The 19,751-nt window shown below is 44.6% G+C and overlaps 1 protein-coding gene across 2 annotated transcripts in view; it reads left to right on the top strand.

The window, feature by feature from the left end:
• ACSS2 (acyl-CoA synthetase short chain family member 2) overlaps positions 1-19,751 on the top strand; it is a 196,116-nt gene that overhangs the window by 93,266 nt on the left and 83,099 nt on the right. The window lies entirely within an intron of this gene.

Below are 19,751 nucleotides of genomic sequence, written 5' to 3' on the forward strand. Positions count from 1 at the left end.
CACGCCTTACATAGTTCGTGGAAGAAGATTTCCATAATGCTGATCCTATATAGCTGAATGCTAATTTCCTAGCAATAGTAACCTAACCTTTGCCAGTGATAAGTAACTATAACTCCTGCTGCAAATGACCCATAATTCTCCCCTGGCCATATGGCGCAATCTCTCTGCCAAATATTTTGAAACCCTGACATGCTCAATACTTGTGGACCAAAGAGAAAATTTTAAAACACAAAAGGTTTTCTAAGCCGGTAATCAATGAAAGTTTATGCAAAACAGGCATAATGGGTTCATGTCTTTTTGTACCCATCAGCAACCTTGCTTTGGTGTTTTATACTAACTGTAATCTCTTTATATGCACATGGAAAAATCTATGATAAAGCAAATTACATAGTCTGGGTCAGGACCTGTCTAATCATCCATAGATGATTAAAAGTTGATCTTTACCACTGTGGACCCATAGAAAGTTGACAGTCCAACTTTAACCCTCGACTCTCAACCCAACCTGTTTGGCTTCACAATCACACTAGGTACACAAGGTAAAATTCCTAAAAGATCTCTACTATCTTGACATGCATAGGATATGTTTTTGTGGGGTGTTAACTTAATCCGAGATTGCTTCAGCCAATTTGCAATAGCTTCAAGACAGACATTTAGTCTGGAATAGTCAACCTACTTGATTTTCTCCAACATAAGCTGAATATTGTCTACAAAGATATGATGCTTAAATCTATTCTCATCACTTACATATAGCTAGTGGACGCCAGGTAAATATTGGTGCTGGGGATAATACAGAATTTGATTTTTCCTTCTCTAAGCCTTAATCTAGACTCTAGCACAAAACAGGTGAACCCTATCTACTCATCAGACCAATACCTAATCCAGACCACTATTTCAACCTCAAAACAAACTTCTGTTATGGGAATGCTTGAGGCAGTCCCGTTTCTTGGGATTTCATGTACCCTTTGGCCACGACGCAACCGCAGAGGAGCTCCGGGAAGTGCCGAGGCAGGCGAGGAGTATCCAAGCACAGGCTGAAGATGTAGGACCCTGGCCTCTGCCGAACCTGATCGCATCAAGAGACCCAGCAACGCAATGTTGGTCTCTGGGGTAGCTCTCCGGCCACTTGATAACCCTTTCGGACCCACCATACAGAAAGAGCAAATGCAACAGTACGGACAGAGGCTGAAGGGCGAAGACAACAGACTCAGATGAAGACTCCAGGATACCTAAAGAATTGACACGAAGACTTGAAGAACTGAGATGGACTCAGGTTGCTTAAAGAGAAGGACTCAAAAAGAGTCACAAAGATACTTGAAAGAACTCTGAATAGGTACTGCGCACACCACGTGCCCTACACAGACAATCCAGGCTGGTCGCGGAGCACGCTGATGGTTTCCCAACTCGGTTACTTGGAGGTTCCACAAACGAAGGCTCCGCAAGTGAGACCAGGGATGAAGGCCCCTCCCCACGGAGGGGGACAAGGTAATGTCGGCGGCCTCTGGGCCACATGGGATAGCACTCGAGTGGCTCCCTGCTGCCAAGTAGAGCAAAAGCGTCGGCGGTTCCCAGACCGCAAGGGGGTTAATGACAGCACCCCCTGCCGCAGCGTGGCAGCAGGAAAGTCGGCGGCCTCCGCACCTTCGGCAGCCTCCTGGCCGCAGCATAGCCCTGAAGTGGCTCCAGCCGCGCTGAAAAGCAGAGGGGGGAAAAAAAGGAGGAAAAATTAGGTGAGAGGCTGCATAGCAGAATCGTAACAACTTCTTGTTTCCTCCAGCAAACTTCCAAACAAGAACTTGTCCTATGTTACAAATGAAAATATAAGCAAGCTCCTCCAACATACCGAAAACTGTACGTTGTAGCAGACCCGCCTGAATTGCTAGTCCAGTAATGGAATGAAACATCACTTCAATCATCAAAACTGAGTTATCCCCTCTGAACCAATTATATACCAGACCTACTAAAAATTCTCCATGGTTCTATTAAAGTCTTATCAAACAGCAATTTCCGTCAACTTGAACAGTATGGAGAAAACACAAAACAGATACCAACCTTCGTATCTGCAACAAACATTACCAAAAATTATAAAGCAGCCATTCAACAGCAAAAAGGACTATATCTTCCCAAACTAGAACTAATTAAGAATCACCCAAGCAAAGTTTTTGAGTTAGTTTGGAAGCTCTCCGCAGCGAAGATTTTTGCTAAATTTTTCATAAATAAAATTCAAGCTATAACGGTCCCCTTTTGGTAACTTCCCCTTCTCCCCCTCCACTTTACTCACTTCAAACTCAAACTACCTAAACAATACAGTTAAGCCCCTCTACCCAGCCAATGCTGGCTGGATCACTTCAGCTCCCCCAGACAATATCCACTATCTGTCTTCAGGGCAATCTCCTACAAAGAGTAGAGAAGATCCTCCAGAGAATCAGTAAAGCCATAAGTCCTTTAGATCCGATCCTCCTATATTCATTTGTAACCTGAAACACGACCTAGCCCTGTTGGCTAACCACCATAATGAATGCCATTGTTAAATCAAATCTCCCTACCTTGCTAACTTTAAAAGCGCTTATCAAATCAATCTTGAAGAAACCAGGCTCCAGCCCAAAATAACTGATCACCTTTGGTTTTTTATCCAGATAAAGTGGAAAAAATGGTTTTACTTCCAACTACTAAGATTCACACAGCGCAGTTTGCTGAAAGTGCTTGTTGCGTCGGAGGTGGACCCTTGGGCCGAAGTGGGGTTGACACTACCCGTAGGTAAGGATCTATGGGTACCCACCTTCGGCAGGTGGGGTGGGCTGATAGGCAGAGGCCGCTGGAGCTTCACCTATACCAGCCCTCGTTCCCCTCGGGATTGAGCCTTTGGGTGCTGGGGCCAGCAGAACTTAGGTGGGCCTCTGTGTATAGTTGCAGGAGAAGTTGGTTCAGCCCAGAGACAGCAGGCGAGAGATGGTACAGTTCTACTCTGGACTGGATAATGTCCTGGAAACTTGGGCACCAATGGAACGAAAGCAGACAGAGGGCGCTCGAGCAAAGGTAGGCCCGAAGCCTGATGAATCCATGTCCAGGGAGTAGACAGAAGAGGCGTCCAATGGTAGGCTTGAGTCAGGGCTGGCGGCAATCCAGAGGCAATGGCAAGCAAGGCTGAGGTCTGATCGTGGAGATAGTCAATAGCGTAGTCAGACAAGCAAAGGTCTGGGCTGGAGATAGGCTTTATTGTAGTCAGTTGAAGCAGAGGTCCGGGTCTGGAGATAGGCTGTAGCGTGGTCAGGCGAAGCAAAGTCCGTGTAGTCAATCCGAAGCATAAGCAGGACAGGATCAAGGAAACAGGAACCAGGAACAGCAAGGAACAGGAACACAGGGAAGAGACGAATCTTAGTAGCAATGAGTATTCAACCAGCGAGTAGAACTGTTGCAAAGGCAACGCTATGGAGTGGAGCCTGAGCTTAAATACTATGAATAGTTCGACGTCGTAATCCGGGGCCGCAGCTAAGTTCCCGCCGCGGTCCCTACATAAGGATCAACGATGCGCAAGCGCCTAGGGAGGGGTGTGGTGCGACTGGTGGCATCTCTCCACGGGCCACGCAGAGAGGCCCAACGAGCAGTGGCATCAGGACCGGGAACGCTGGGGACTGTGGCAGGGCCAGAGGCGCACTGGGGGAGGCCTGAGGACGGAGCTGGCGGCCTACCACCACCAGTGAGCAGGAACCAGAGGCTGGAGTCCTTGTGGAAAGGTGAGGGGGCCATGCCGCGGGTCTGCCGTGTACGGCACACATAACAGTGCCTTCCCCTCATCTCACTTAGCTTGTCTAGACACACAAAAGGATGTTTTCTATTGTAGGCCCTAACCTCTGGAACAATCTTTCTGACTCTACAGCTGTTGGCTGATATTCTGTGTTTTAAGAAAGCTTTAAAAATATTTTTATTCCAGCAAGCTTTTTCATCAGAGTCTCAATAAACAATGAAGAAATGTCTGGTTTTATCACCTGACCCCTAAGTGACAGCCTCTTCAAATGTCTCATTTGTTTTGTTTAATTTTTATATATGTTTATTTATTGTTCCCCCATCTTGAACTCTGGATACTTGTGGGCTACAGATTTTTTAAATAAATACTTTACTTCTAGAAGAGGACATCATTTTTCACCCTTACCAGTCTGACTCCAGGAAAGGCCATGAAACAGAATCCATCCTGTTGACCATTATCAACCATATTCACATGAATGCAGAACAGGGGGGTGACTCCCCCCACCCTAGCCCTACTAGATCTTTCTGCCACCTTTGACACTGATCTTGTTACGCGCCCCGCCCGTGCTGTCCCGTGCACGGGACCGCTCACTTGCATAGTTCCTCAGTGGGTCCTGGGATGACCTCCCTCGCAGTAGTTGCTAGCCCAGCTAGACCCCAGTGTCCCGCGGCGGCGGTCGTTGGGCCTTCCTCTGCGTGCCAGGCCTCGCGCCAAGGTTCGCGTCTCCTGCCATGCTAGCCATGCCCCTACGCACGCGTGCGCGGACCGCCCGGACACTTGTAGGCCCGAAGGCGGGTCTTGGTTCCGTGGCACGCCCTGATTGATCTAACAATATAAGGAAGTTCCTGCCTCCACTTCCTTGCCTTGGCAATTGGGATTGGCTTGTATGCTAGATTGTCTCTGCGCTTGTTCCTAGTCTAGTTCCAGGATCCTTCTGTTACAGTTCCGTTCCTGCCTTGTTCCTGCAGCCACTTTCCTGAGTCCTGCCTGTTCCTGTGTTCGTCTGTCTGTGTACCCAGGTAGTAGCCTCGGACTGACTTTTTGGTACTGACCTCTGCTTGCTCCTGATCTGCCTGCCTGCCGCCTGTCTATGACCTCAGCTAGTTCCTGACTTGCCTGGCTGTCTGCCACCTGCCTCAAGACCTCAGCCTGCTCCTGACCTGCTCGCCTGCCTGCCGCCTACCTCTAGACCTCTTCTTGCCTCTGACTGTATCTGATCCCCGGTATTCGACCCTTGCTTCGTTGACCACTCCTCGGACTGACCTATGGACATTGACCTTTCGCCTGCCTGACCTCACCTCCAGATACTGGCTCTGTTCCTCGCCTTGTCATCACCAACTCTGTTCTGGTTTTCCCTGCTCCAGCTCGAACCCGACCGCGCTCCTTCTGTGTCCGTGGGCATGCCGGACTTGCATACTCCCAGGAGACCCTGCGAGGCCCACCTAAGTCCAAGCGGCCTGGGTCCCTATGGGCTCCTCCTGGGGGGACCTTGGGCTTCCATTGGTGAAGCTCTACCTAACCTCTGTCTCCTCCAGTGCTCTGCCCCCTGGGGCCAGTTACCTCCTGTTCCCTTTCAGGAACCATTCCATCCTTGCCCCAGGTCAAGGGTCCACCACCAAGCGCAACAGATCTCATGTTTAGAGGACATTGGCATTGAAAGCACTGTCCTTAAATGATTTGAATCTTTTCTGTTTAGCAGAACGCAATCTATTTCTTGGACCAAGGATCTCGCCTGTAGAGTATCATAGGGCTCTGTCCTTTCCCTGATCCTTTTTTTTTTTGTTTGTTTTTGAAACTCTTTATAACTTTTTGTGGCATACAAGGGAGAAAATGCGTACAAAAACAGTCTTCTGGTTACATTCATATTCCTGATTAGGACACATAAAACATAATCCTCCATTCCAAGAGAACACCCTTATACATACAGAATATATTAAGTATTACAATATTGATGGTAAATACCCCATATCTTCTCATATTTAAAACTCTCATTTTTCAATGCATATCTTAGTGTTCAAGTTCTGTCACCTCTCTTACTTGAGTACGCCAGTGGTCTATCCGGGGATTATATTTCAAAAAGATGGCAATCGTAAATCTGGCCACCAGCAAGAGCTGACCTACTAGTGACCTATATTTTCTTGGACTTGATGATCCATCTCCCTGCAGCCCTGTAAATGGCTTAATTTGTCAGCAATTTCTTGTGTGACAAGCATCCAGAAATATTGAACTCCCTGACATTGCCACCACATATAAAAGTATATACTTATTTCCCCGCACCCCCTCCAACACATTGCATCTGGGTTTAAGTGCATATTATAATAATATACTGGCGTGCAATAGGTCCTATGCAACAATGTAACCATTAATTCAGTGCATTTAGTGCATATAGAACTGATGGGTACCCTCCCAGATAGATTTCCATACCTTATGGTTATAAGTAGCATTCAAATCTATATTCCATTGCTTGTTCAGCCCTGGTGGAGTTACTGCCCCAAACTTACCAATCAGGATGCCCCAATATATTACTGTAATACTTTTAATGGAAGCATCTGTTCAGGGGCCGTAGGGGCTCTGAAATATTAAAGTGACCTGCCAATGCCTCCCGCAACTGCAAATATTTAGCATGTGCTCCTCTTTAAGATCAGTGAAAGTTATGAAGCCAGAATCATCCCAAAGTTAGGCAGTATTAAAAAGGCCCAGTTGCCTCCATCCTTAAATTCTCTTGAGCAAGTGCAACCTGACAGTTGGGCATTCCCATATATTGGGGAAATAGGTGATGGAACCTCTTCCTATATATACAAATATTTTTGCACCTGAGTCTACACCTTAAGGGTATATGCTAGGATATGGCTTCCCCTACAAGCACTTCATCTTATCAGGGAGTCAACTGGGAGAAATGAAAACATATCTAATGTGGCCACCTCTGTCTGTAATCGCTTCAAAGTTACCCAAGGTGTATTCACTTGACCAGCCCACGACTTTAAGCACACCAATCTTGTGGCTGAATAATACATTTTAAGGTTGGGTAATGCCATTCCCCCTTGCTTTTTGGGCATCCGTAACTGCTGAAGACTGATTCACGCCTTGTTCCTCCAAATAAATTTAACAAAATGATTATGAAATTCATCAAATACCTTTGACAGTACAGAAAATGGTATATGCTGAAACAAATATAATTTGGGAACCACATTCACTTTCAGCAAATTTATCCGGCCAGCCCAAGAAATGAGCAAATTTGCCCAATCCCACAAGTTTTCATTAATAGCACTAAGTCCCATATAATTCTTACTATACAGATTCTTAAAGTCCTTAACAATATATATCCCCAAATATTTGAAACACGATAATGCTAACCTAAATTTACAATCCGGAATTATGACTTTAAGCCCTAAGGGGAATATCTTTGACTTGTCCCAGTTAATTTTGTATCTCTTCTTCTGCAAAAGCTCTATTAGAGCTGGGCAGAGAGGTTTGAAGAGGTTAAATATATAAGCACATCTGCGTAAAGTGAGATCTTATGTTCAGTCTTTCCTATTTTTATTCCCATAATCCCCAGATTTAACCTGATTGCCACAGCTAAAGGTTCTATGGCCAAATCAAATAGAAGTGGCGACAATGGACAGCCCTGTCTGGTTCTACTTGCTATATTAATAAAGGAAGAAAGCGAGCCATTAATTAATATGTGGGCTCTTGGCCTTGCATACATGGCTTGAATCCACGCCATGAATCGGGCTGGTAAACAAGCATGCTGTAAAACTGCAAATAGGCTATCATGGCCTTTCTTATCAAAGGCTTTTTCTGCGTCCAGTGATACTACCAGGCCTGTAATATCCCATCTCTGGGCCACATGTAAAATATTAAATAACCTCCTAGTATTAAACATAGATATCTGTCCCTTCACAAATCCCGTTTGATCTCTGTGAACCAGGGACGGGAGATTCTTCAGTCTTTGATTTAAAAATCTTAGCTAAGGTTTTAAAACTAAGTTAACAAGCAAGATAGGCCTATATAACCCATATTCCTCTCGATCCCTACCCTCTTTATAAAGATCACCCAGACCTGCTCCTTGTTCTTCAGTCACATTATATAACAGCACCAAAAAAGAAGCAATATCTGTCAAAACCTTTTTGTAAAAATCTATAGAGTATCCAGCTGGGCCTGGACACTTCCCCTCAACAGAGCTTTAATTGTCCTCTGTATTTCTGACAAGGAAATAGGAGCCGCTAACTACACTCACTCCCTGTTCCTTAATTTGTGGTAAGGCTAAATAATTTAAGAAATTCTGAATATTCTCAGTGGATGCTGGGGCTGAATCAGTATATAAATGAGAAAAGAACTGTACAAACAAGTCTTCAATTTCCCCAGGGTCCACTGTATTGCCCCCCAGTTGGTCTTTTGGCTGCCACTATATGTGATTTCCCAGCTTTTTTCCCTGACTGCTTTAGCTAGAAAGACTCCGGCCTTGTCTCCATGCTGATAAAACTTAAGTTTAGTAAATTTAAGGGCCTTTTTGATCTTATTTATCTCCAACAATTTTAATTCCCTTCTGCAGCATCTAATTGTTTATAAGTTTTGGCTGAAGAATCTCATTTGTTTTGCTTCCAACATTCTAATCTTAACTATGAATTCATCCATTTTCATCTTATTTTCTTTCTTAAGAAAACTTGCATAGCTAATCAGCTTTCCCCTCAAACACACTTTAAATGTCTCCCATTGCAATAAAGGAGTATAGTCTGCCTCAGGATTATGACTATTAAAATCAGATATTACTTCCCTCAAGAGGGTTGGAAAATGACTATTCCCCAACATATCTGAATTCATTCGCCAAAGAAAAGCCCGAGGCTTCAGTGTGCCCAAACAGAAATCTCCACTGGTGCATGATCTGGTAATGTAGTAGCTAAAATTTTACTATCTTGGATAGTTGTGGTGTACATAAGAAATAATCCAATCTACTGTACATATTATGACGCAGTGAATAGTAAGTATTTCTGTTGGATGTTGTAAACGGCATATGTCAGTGAGTCGGAAGGTATCTGTTAGGTCTTTAGTACTGGATACTACTGGTGTCCCCAGCTTTTGTTTATATATTTAATCTAGAAATGAATCAGAGCATATATTCCAATCGCCTGCTAAACAAATTTTCAAACACAAATACCACTATTATATTAGTTAAAGCTTTATAGAACTCCACTTGACCACAGATTGGACCATATAAATTAACTAGCGTAAAATTAATAGAATATAGCGTACATTCCAATATAACATATCTGCCTTCAGTTTCAATGCGATGACGATGGACAACTAGAGGAAGATGTTTATCTATTAATACACAGAGTCCTCTACTCCTGGAATTTTAGGAAGAATAATAGGTTTGACCCACCCAACCCTGTTTTAGCTTATCATGCTCTTTACCTGTCAGGTGAGTCTCATGAAGGAGAAGAATCTGTATCTCATTTCTATGTGCAAACTGCACAAAGAAATGGGATACAGATTCTTGACCCAAAACTTGACCCTTCCGACTTATCCAACTACCGACCGATCTCCAACCTCCCCTTCGTCGCCAAAGTCCTTGAAAAAACTATCAACACTCAACTGTCAAACTACTTAGACCAGCACCATATACTCTATCCATCACAACACGGCTTTAGAAAGCACTTCAGTACTGAAACTCTACTACTCTCCCTCACCGACCTCGTCATCAGAGGCTTTGACAAAGGTCACACATTCCTTCTAGCCCTATTAGACATCTCCGCAGCCTTCGACACTATTAACCACTCTATATTACTTGACAGGCTAGCTGACATTGGCATCTCTGGGACCCCACTTCGCTGGTTCAAATCATACATAAGTGACAGACACTTCAAGGTAAAATTGAAAACCACGAATCCGAGCCAATCGATATCACAAGGGGCGTACCCCAAGGCTCCTCCTTATCATCCACACTCTTTAACATATACCTCCTCCCCCTCTGCCAGCTACTCTCAAATTTTGATCTCCCACACTTTGTCTACGCAGACGACGTGCAAATTCTTATACCCATCACCGACTCCATCTCCAACGCCCTAAAAAGATGGGATAGTGCCCTCTCATCCATCAACTGTCTACTCACCCAACTGAACCTAGCCCTAAATCCCAACAAAACTGAACTTATGATCATTTCACCTCAACCCATCAATCCCTTACCCACCTCCTCAGCCAACTCTCCCCTCGCTCCCCCAGTCCTCTTGCAAACTGTAAAAGACCTAGGTGTGTCACACTTGACCCTCAATTCAGCCTACAGAAATGTATCTCCTCCACCATCAAAGACTGTTACTATATATTACACCCTCAAAAACTTAAACCTATCCTGCACCTCAACGACTTAAGAACAGCCCTACAAGCCCTCATTTTATCTAAAATAGACTACTCAAACGCTCTACACCTAGGTCTCCCAAAGAACAGCCTTGCCCCCCTGCAGCTGCTTCAAAATGCAGCTGCACGAATATTAACAGGCACCCGCAGAAAAGAACACATCACACCTATTCTCAAACAACTTCATTGGCTCCCCATCACAGCCAGAATTCAATTTAAAACCCTCACCCTTATTCACAAAGCCATCCACAATCCAGACATGCTCTGGTTCTCAGACTGTTTACACATCCGTTCCTCTTCCAGACCTACCAGAACGCCCTACACCGCAAACATTCACACACCTTCTCCCAAACTCTTCCATCTAACAGCCACCAAACAACGTGCGCTATCCCTAGCTGGACCCTCCTTATGGAACTCTATGCCCACCCACCTACGCCTTGAGACCTGCTCTAAGAAATTCAGACAGAACCTCAAGACCTGGCTGTTCACACGAGCCTACACATGAGCCCCCTCTTCTTATCACTCCTATTCTCCTTCACCTTTCTGCCCCCCTGCCCCTCCCCTCGCCCTCCAGGTCTACAACCGAAAACCCCCCTTCTGAATTCACTCCCTCTAGTATATTATTGTACATAATCTATACTTGTATTTAACTATTTTTTGCGTTTACCTATTTGTACAGCATAACCTTAGTTTTCCTCCAACCCCCCTCCCTCGCCCCCCCCTTCCCCCCCCCCTCCTCCCCAGTTCTATTATCAGTTTCATTGTAAAGCCCTGTTGGCTACTTTTTGTTCCATGGAAACCGATGTGATGTTTTCTTAACGAATGTCGGTATACAAAAAACTTTAAATAAATAAATAAATAAATATGTTTCCGTTGAATGGGTGATGATATTCCTCGGACATTCAATGAAACACATTTGACTGAATTCATTATAGTTTACTTTTCAGCATTATAAGTGTCAAAACATCATAACCTGTAGTAAAGCCTATGCTTCCAGGTATATTCCATGATACTAACACGAACCACAGCCCTTGTATACCATATCAGAAAGGTGTCTTGCTGTACAATATCTACAAACCAGAGACAAATAGCATAGTATGCCCCTTAACCCCCATCCTCCCATAGAACACCCAACTTGCCCATCCCACACCCTCGATAACTTTAATGCCTTAACCCACCCTTCAAGATCACCCTTTCCCCATCTCTGACCTACACCACCACCCCTTATCCCAGAATACTGAAAAACTCTCCAGTGGGATTCCCATTGGGACCGGACGAGCCCAGCACAAAAACACCCTAAACTTCCAGTTCCCCAACTTTGCAGAAGCTGCAGTCTCACAATGACCAAATTCTATCCAAGCCTCCCCATCAAACATTTGAAGCATAGTAGCACCGTCCATGATATTCCGAACACATAAATCTTGACATGAACTAATAAACAGAAAGAAAGCTCCATGTCCGTGATTTTTAAGCTCGTTTATGGTCCAGTGGTCATCCTCTTCTCCTCTTAGCTAGGAGGAATAAGGATGATCAATTATGTAATCAACTCTTGAGCAGACATTTTGTCAAAACATGACCATGTTGGGTGCATTGGATTCATTATTGTGCTAATTTTGTTTGGTTTTATTGTAAATATGCTTTTATTGATATTAAATTTGTAATATTTTATCACACTTTTAATGTTTTTTGTATCTTTTTGTGTACCACTCTTGTTGTTTTTATAGAGCTCCTTATAATTAGCCCTCAATTTGAGATATACCTAATGCTATTCCAGTTCTTGGAGGAGAAGTCCATTAACTGCTATTAGTCAAGTTTACTTAGGGAATAGCCACTGCTATTAATTGCATCAGTAGCATGGGATCTTCTTAGTGTTTGGGTAATTGCCAGGTTCTTGTGGCCTGGTTTGGCCTCTGTTGGAAACAGGATGCTGGGCTTGATGAACCCTTGGTCTGACCCAGCATGGCAATTTCTTATGTTCTTAATAGAAAACTTCTGGAAGACAGGTCCTCCCTAACTTTGCTTAAATTAATATTTCCTACAGGATTCTTGGTGAGTCAGAATCACTGAGGCTCCATTGCAGGATCCCCTGGTTTTAAACACTTGGGGCTGTGGGATTGATCCCTTCTATGCCTGACAGAATTACCCCTCCCCTGCTTTTCTGGAAGTTCTTAGTAAAATGTGGCCACCAGCTCTTTTGCATACATATTTTGGGCCATTTCCCAATTGTGATCCTCTGGGTTGTACGTTTTCCAGTCCACCAAATAATGCAAGCATCCTCTGTTAAATCTGGCATCCAGAATATGGCAAACAATGAACTCTTGGTGCTCTTTTACTATGATTGGCAATGGAGAGTTCCCTGTACGTACCAGGATCAGTCCAGACTCCTGGGTTGTGCCCCCCCTCTAGCAGATGGAGACAGAAGTTTATAAACAAAAAACTCCGCCTACATATAGGCTGGTGCCACCTACAGTCTGGCAGTATTCTTCTGTCTCCTAGCAGGTGGAGAGGGTGCAAAACCTACAGTCTGTGTAAGGCCTACGTTGGTTAGGTGTTTTGTAAAAAAAAAAAAAAAAAAAAAAAAAAGAAGATTTGGAGGTAGGAAAGTATGTCGTGGTGGCTCTGCCAGGAAAACTTGAGTCGCGGAGTGTCGTTGGAAACTCCGTCGTGGACGGTGGTTACCACGGACGCCAGTCTGCTCGGTTGGGGAGCAGTCTGTCTCGAGCGAGCGGTTCAGGGAACATGGTCAGCTCGGGAGGCGTCTTGGTCCATCAATCGGTTGGAAACTCGAGCGGTACGGTTAGCTCTGTTGCGGTTCCTTCCGCTCGTCTGGGGTCGATCGGTCAGGATTCTGTCGGACAATGCGACCACGGTGGCTTACATCAATCGCCAGGGGGGAACCAGGAGTCAACCGGTAGCGGCAGAAGCTCGGTTGTTAATGATCTGGGCAGAGGCCCATCTGAGCAGTCTCGCGGCTTCCCACATAGCCGGGGTGGAAAACATCCAGGCGGATTTTCTCAGTCGGCATTGGTTAGATCCCGGGGAGTGGGAGCTCGCGGGGACGCGTTCGGACTCATTTGCGATCGGTGGGGCACGCCGGCGGTGGACCTGATGGCCACGTTTCAAAATACAAAAGCTCCTCGGTTTTTCTCTCGTCGACGGGAGACGTTGGCGGAAGGAGTGGATGCACTGGTGGTTCAGTGGCCGGTAGACGTGTTGCTCTACGTGTTCCCTCCGTGGCCGTTGATCGGGCGGGTGCTGCGTCGAATAGAGAAGCACCCGGCGGACATGATCGTGGTAGCTCCAGAATGGCCCAGGAGGCCGTGGTTCGCGGATCTGGTAAATCTAGCGGTCGAGGGGCCGCTTCGCTTCCCGTCTCTTCCGGGCCTTCTACATCAGGGACCCGTTTGTTTCGACCTGGTGCAGCGCTTTTGTCTAGCGGCATGGCTTTTGAGAGGCAGCGGTTGAGCTCCAAAGGGTACGCTGCTTCAGTGGTATCCACGCTGTTGCGGTCTCGAAAGAAATCTACGTCTCTGGCGTACGTGCGCGTGTGGCGACTGTTTGAGACTTGGTGTGTGGATCGCGGCACAGCACCTACCCGAGCGACTATTCCGGATATTCTGCTGTTTCTCCAGGATGGGTTAGCTAAGGGCCTGTCCTGTAGTTCTTTGCGGGTGCAAGTTGCGGCGCTAGGATCTTTCCGGGGGCGGGTGCACGGAGCTTCGGTAGCGCAGCATCCGGATGTGGTGCGTTTCCTTCAGTGGGCGAAACAGTTACGCCCTCCGTTTCGTCCTCCGTGTCCGTCTTGGAATTTGAATGTGGTTCTTAAAGCGCTGTGTAAGGCACCGTTTGAGCCTCTCCGGCACGTCACTCTTAAGGACTTGACGCTCAAGGTGGTATTTTTGGTGGCCATGGCCTCGGCGCGGCGGATTTCTGAGCTGCAGGCTCTGTCGTGTCGAGAACCTTTTCTGAGGATTTCGGATTCTGGAGTCTCATTGCGTACTGTGCCGTCGTTTTTACCAAAGGTGGTTTCGTCTTTTCACGTCAATCAGACGGTTGAGTTGCCATCTTTTGGTCAGGGTGCAGTCTTCGGAACCCCTTGGCTAGGGACTGCGTAAGCTAGATGTTCGGCGCGTCTTGTTGCATTATTTGGAGATCACTAATGTGTTCAGGGTATCCTATCATCTGTTCGTCCTCTATGGTGGCCCCAGGCGAGGTAAAGCGGCCTCCAAGACTACAATTGCTCGTTGGTTGAAGGAAACCATTCGTTCAGCATATCTGTTGGCGGGGAGGTCATTGCCTGTGGAGCTGAAGGCCCACTCTACTCGCGCCCAGGGCCGCTTCCTGGCGGAATGCCAACATATTCCTACAGAGGAGATCTGTAGGGCGGCCACTTGGAAGTCGGTCCACACTTTTGCCCGGCACTATCGTTTGGATGTGAAGGCGCCAGGGTCGTCGGGGTTTGGAGAAGGGGTGCTTAGAGCAGGCCTCTCCGGCTCCCACCCTCAGTAGGTAAGCTCTGGTACATCCCAGAGTCTGGACTGATCCTGGTACGTACAGGGAAAAGAAAATTAGGTTCTTACCTTTTGCTAATTTTCGTTCCTGTAGTTCCGAGGATCAGTCCAGAGTCCCGCCCAGTATTGCGATTGTCTGCCGGGAGAGGATGTGTGGTTTGTGTGCTGATTCTGGAATAAGGCTTTATTTGTTGGTTACCTCGAGTTCGGTATCCAGTTGGGTGGAGTTAAGCTTGGCTTAGTTTGGAGGTAATCTTCAGTGTTATTTGGGTTATTTGTTGCGGGTTATCCTGCTACTTTGACATTTAGTAATACTGCCAGACTGTAGGTGGCACCAGCCTATATGTAGGCGGAGTTTTTTGTTTATAAACTTCTGTCTCCATCTGTTAGAGGGGGGGCACAACCCAGGAGTCTGGACTGATCCTCGGTACTACAGGAACGAAAATTAGCAAAAGGTAAGAACCTAATTTTCTTATGGGGATGCCTTCCTGGGAAAGGATCAGGTTTTTTTAGGGGTTCAGGAAAGAATATGCAGGTTGGCTGGAAGCTGAAGCCAGAATGGCACTGAATTTATTTGTACGGAATCAGAAACAGTCCCATAAATGTCTGCTCGAGTATACTTGAGTGTCTTGCTGCTTATATGCCTTGTGGGAGACCCACACGTTGTCTCCTACTGTGAATTGCAGGGTTTCCTGGCATCACCTGATGACAAATATTTTCTGTTAGTCTTTGTTCCAATTCATGTTGAACTTGCACATGTACCTCTGTTAAAGCATTTACCCACTGCGCCGCTGCAGGGATCCCCAAGTGGAAACAACGATGGATGCCATAGCTTGCAAATAATGGGAAGGCCTTAATGGCTGAGTGCTATGAAATTATTATATGCAAACTCTGCCATAAGGAGTAACTATGTCCAGTTCATCTGGTGAAAATTACAGAAGCAATGGAGATACTGCTCCAGAGTCTGATTTAGCCGTTCTGTCGATCCATCAGCTTGTAGGTGATATGCTGAAGACAAATGGAGAGTAACATCAAGATGTGTAGTTATCTCCTTCCAGAAGTGTGCAACAAATTGGAGATTCCTAATCAGATATGATATGAGGTGGCAGGCTGTGTAGATGCACTACTTTTCAAACTAATAGGTCCTGCTGTTTCATGGGAAGAGGCAAGATCAGTATGGCTATTAAATAGGCCAAATTGGTGAATGAATCCACCACCACCACCAGAATCGTGATCTTTCTTTGTAAAAAGGATAGATTGATAATGAAGTCCATTGATACCCATTCCCATTGTCTCAAGAGTACTGACTTCCAGCACAGTTTATATAGAGGCTGCACTGGAGATTGCAGGGAGCAGGTAAATTCCGATCCTGTTCCCCGCCGCAATTTATAGGATTCATTGGAATTGGGAGGCAGGTCTGAGGGGTCGAGGGGAAGGGAAGTGGGGGGAAGGCCCGATGGAAGCTATGTCTTTTATTATTGAAAGGACCGGAGAAGGGGCTTAGCAGGGTGGGGGGCTGGTGGAGCCCAGTACATTTTAAAAAATGTAAAAGGGGTTTGGGGGTATGGGGTATGGGCAACATGGCCTGACAGGGCTTATCCTTTAATTTTTGAGCCACAGGCCCTTCACTTTTTCTTCAAACTTTTTTTTTTTTTTATAGTGCTATTTATCTGGATATCTTCTGACAACCCGCCCCTTCCCCCGATGGGCATTTAGGGAACTTACATCTGACCCAGGGCCGGATTTATATAATGGGTGCCCATAGGCAGCGGTGGGGATCAATTCCAATCTCCCACCCTTGCAAAGTTATTAGACAGAAATACAGGGAGGGTGAAAAGAGGGGGGCAAGGGATCCCAGATTGTCTCCCTTTCCTCTCCTCTCTGGTCCATCCCCCTTAACTTTGAGCCATGGCAGGACTCCTCTCCAAAGGTAGTAGCAACTCAACATCATTCTCTCAAGGCTCTACGGCACCTTGTACCCTCCATCCACAGGGGCTTCCTGTTACTACAGAAACGTGTGAGGGGCAGGGTGCCGCAGGGCCTTGAGAGCATGGTAGGTGGATGGAGGCCCTGCGCTACATTTCCTTTTTAAAGTTGTGTTGCTGCTACTGCTAGAAAGGCATGTTGCTACAGCTTAGAGGCAGGCCCAGATAGAGGCATGGGAGCAGGCAATACTCTGGCACCTCTTAAAATTTGGTGCCGGAGGCAGATGCCTATGTTGACTGTACCTAAATTCAGGCTGGTTCTGGCTGCCTCCTACCTGGCATGCAGCTGGTACAACTAGACCCTCTCCTTGCAGCACAGCTCCTGGCATGCCTTCTTGAGGTCCTCAGACTATACAGAAAAGTAGGAATAAAATGTTCTTACTTCAGTGTTGCTGGTTCTGTGACCTCCTCAATGGTATATTTCTATTTTTTTCCAGTTATTTATTTAAAATTTCTTATATTCCGCAAATCCAAACAGTCCAGCGCAAATTACAATCACATACATAACAGACACACAATAAAAATCACATCACGACAATAAATTAAAACATTAAAATGCAACATAACAGCACTATTTCAAAACAAATGGAGCTGCATTAAATTCATAGAAATTAATCCAAGTATGTCTGTGTAAATAAATAAGCCTTTAATTTTTTGCGAAACATTTTATAATCTGTATGATGTATGTGTCTATTGCTAAAAAGTATGATATATGAACTCATCAAGTGAGTGTAATTGGCTATCTATAATATTCATGTCATGATGTAACCGTTGTGATCTTCATTTGGAACCACGGTATATAAAATGGCTAAATAAATAAATAATCTGCTTCAGAACGGAACTGTAGTGGCAACTTATTCCATTCACAGGGGCCTACAATTGAAAATGCTTTAGATCTAGTACATTGCAATCTAAAATCCTGACTAGAAGGGACATTAAAAAAATATTGTGAATTAAAGCGCAAGGCATGATTTGGCACATATAACAAATTCTTAGAAGATAAACAACTGTACTCTTCATAAACTGCCTTATGCACTAGTGAAAGCAACTTGAATTGTAAAATAGGCAACCAATGGAGAATTTTCATATGAGGCTTAACACTTTCCCCCCATGTTAGACCAAATATTTTTACAGCCGCATTTTGAACCAGTTGTAACACTTTCATCAAATATTTAGGAAGATCTATGAATAAAACATTGCAATAGTCTACTGTACCACTAAATGGAAATCCATAGGCGACAAATAATTCTGTATGTACTCTTTCCCAGCCAAACAAGTGTAGTTTTGTTTTCATTTAAAACTAGACAATTACTAATAAACCAATTTTTAACAGCCCCATAACATTTTTTAAAGTGGCTTCTGGGAAAATCCCAGGTTCTTGGCTCGGAATAAAAAATTGCAAATCTTCTGCATTGATTTGTACACCATCCCCAATGAATTTAATAATGAACACAAAGGCTATAAAAATATATTAATTAAAGAAGCTGATAGCGCTAACCATGTCGATTCAATATGCTGACATACAACCTTCTGGCTCCTATCTGACAGATAGGAGAGGGGCCATTTAAAAACGGTCCCTCCAATACCAGTCCTTTTCAATCTTGCAAGTAACAAAGGGTGAGAAATAGTATCAAACGCAGCAGCAAAGTCCAACTGAATGAGTACTCCAGAACTAAATATTTCAAGATTACACTGATTGTCATCAACTAGTGAAATAACGTTTTGATTCCCCAGTATTTTCTGAATCCATATTGTCCTTCATCTAGAACATATTCTTCTAAAAACTCATTTAATTGTATTAATACTCATTTCTCTAGAATTTTACCCTTGACCCATTATTACAGTGGCTCTTTGCTGTCCCTTTGCCCATTAATATAAGTTGTTTGGCTTTTGCCCATCCCCTCCCACCTCCCCTCCCCCCACCTCCCTGTTTCCCGTGAGGTACATGTCCCGCGGTGGTAGGAGGTGCCATGATTATACTCTGTTTGGAAGCCTCATCAGGCCTTGCCCAGTTCTTCTAGCGGACCCCTCCAAATGGGGAATAGGAGGGCTTTGTTTCTCACCATTAGGAAGGCTAGCCTGGCCATGTCCCTGGTGATGGAATTTTGAAATAAGCCTGCCCCAGCAAAACTGGAAATGCACACACACGTGTGTGAAAAAGTATGCACAAATTAAATTTCCCAAGTATGCGCATACTTTAGGAGGCATGGATATGCATATTTTAGAACCTGACCTCATATTAGGCTCTTAATGGTGCAAATTCTGCACAGTCATTTAGCCTTTATGTGCGGGATAGTATGTAGCATTCTCTACTACCACACTTTGTATAATCATTGGTCATTCAAATATTTTTCTTTGCCGTTCGTGTCAATGCACCATTTTGTGTAAATAAAATCAATTATTGAAGTTATTACATTTCTTTTGCCATGCTTCAAAAATCATTCTTCTATATATCATATATGCAATGTTGCATTGTGAAATCTCAGCTACTTAGCTTTATCGTGAAGAAACAGTTTGACCCAGTGCCTTGAGGTATTTTTGACAAGCTGCCCGACACGGTCCATGTTTTGGTTAAACACCTTCCTCATGGGGCCATGGTAACATCAGTTCATCGTTGTTTCTCCCCGTTGTTTCTCCCCGTCCTCCGGTAATTTAAATTACAAAAAATTGTTTTGAGTTAATCACTTTGGAAAATAGAGGTACTTTAGTCTTCTATTATCACCTACTATTGTTATGACAAATACCTCATCTGAAATACAGTGAGAAGTTTGGATATTAGTATTAGTATTTTAGAACCTGTACAGATGGATCTCCCCGGTTTCTAAAATACTATTTCAAATCTGCGTGAATTCATATACACCCTTGTATATGGGGGCCGTGCAGAGATGTTTGCACATTATCCTCTTAGTGAGACACCCCACAGATTTTTAAAGCAGACTTATATGCATAAATCTGCTTTGAAAATTTGGACTAGACTTTAATTCTACGGGGGCTGTACTAAAATTACCTTCTGGATATAAATTTTAAAGAAGTTGAATTTTTAGAAGGCAGTGTTCAAATAACTTTACCTAGCTTATTTACTCTTTCGGATAATAGAAGGACTAGGGAGCACTCCATGAAGTTAGCATGTGGCACATTTAAAACTAATCAGAGAAAATTCTT

Source organism: Rhinatrema bivittatum, chromosome 8 (genome assembly GCF_901001135.1).
Source record: "Rhinatrema bivittatum chromosome 8, aRhiBiv1.1, whole genome shotgun sequence".
Classification (NCBI taxonomy): Eukaryota; Metazoa; Chordata; class Amphibia; order Gymnophiona; family Rhinatrematidae; genus Rhinatrema; species Rhinatrema bivittatum.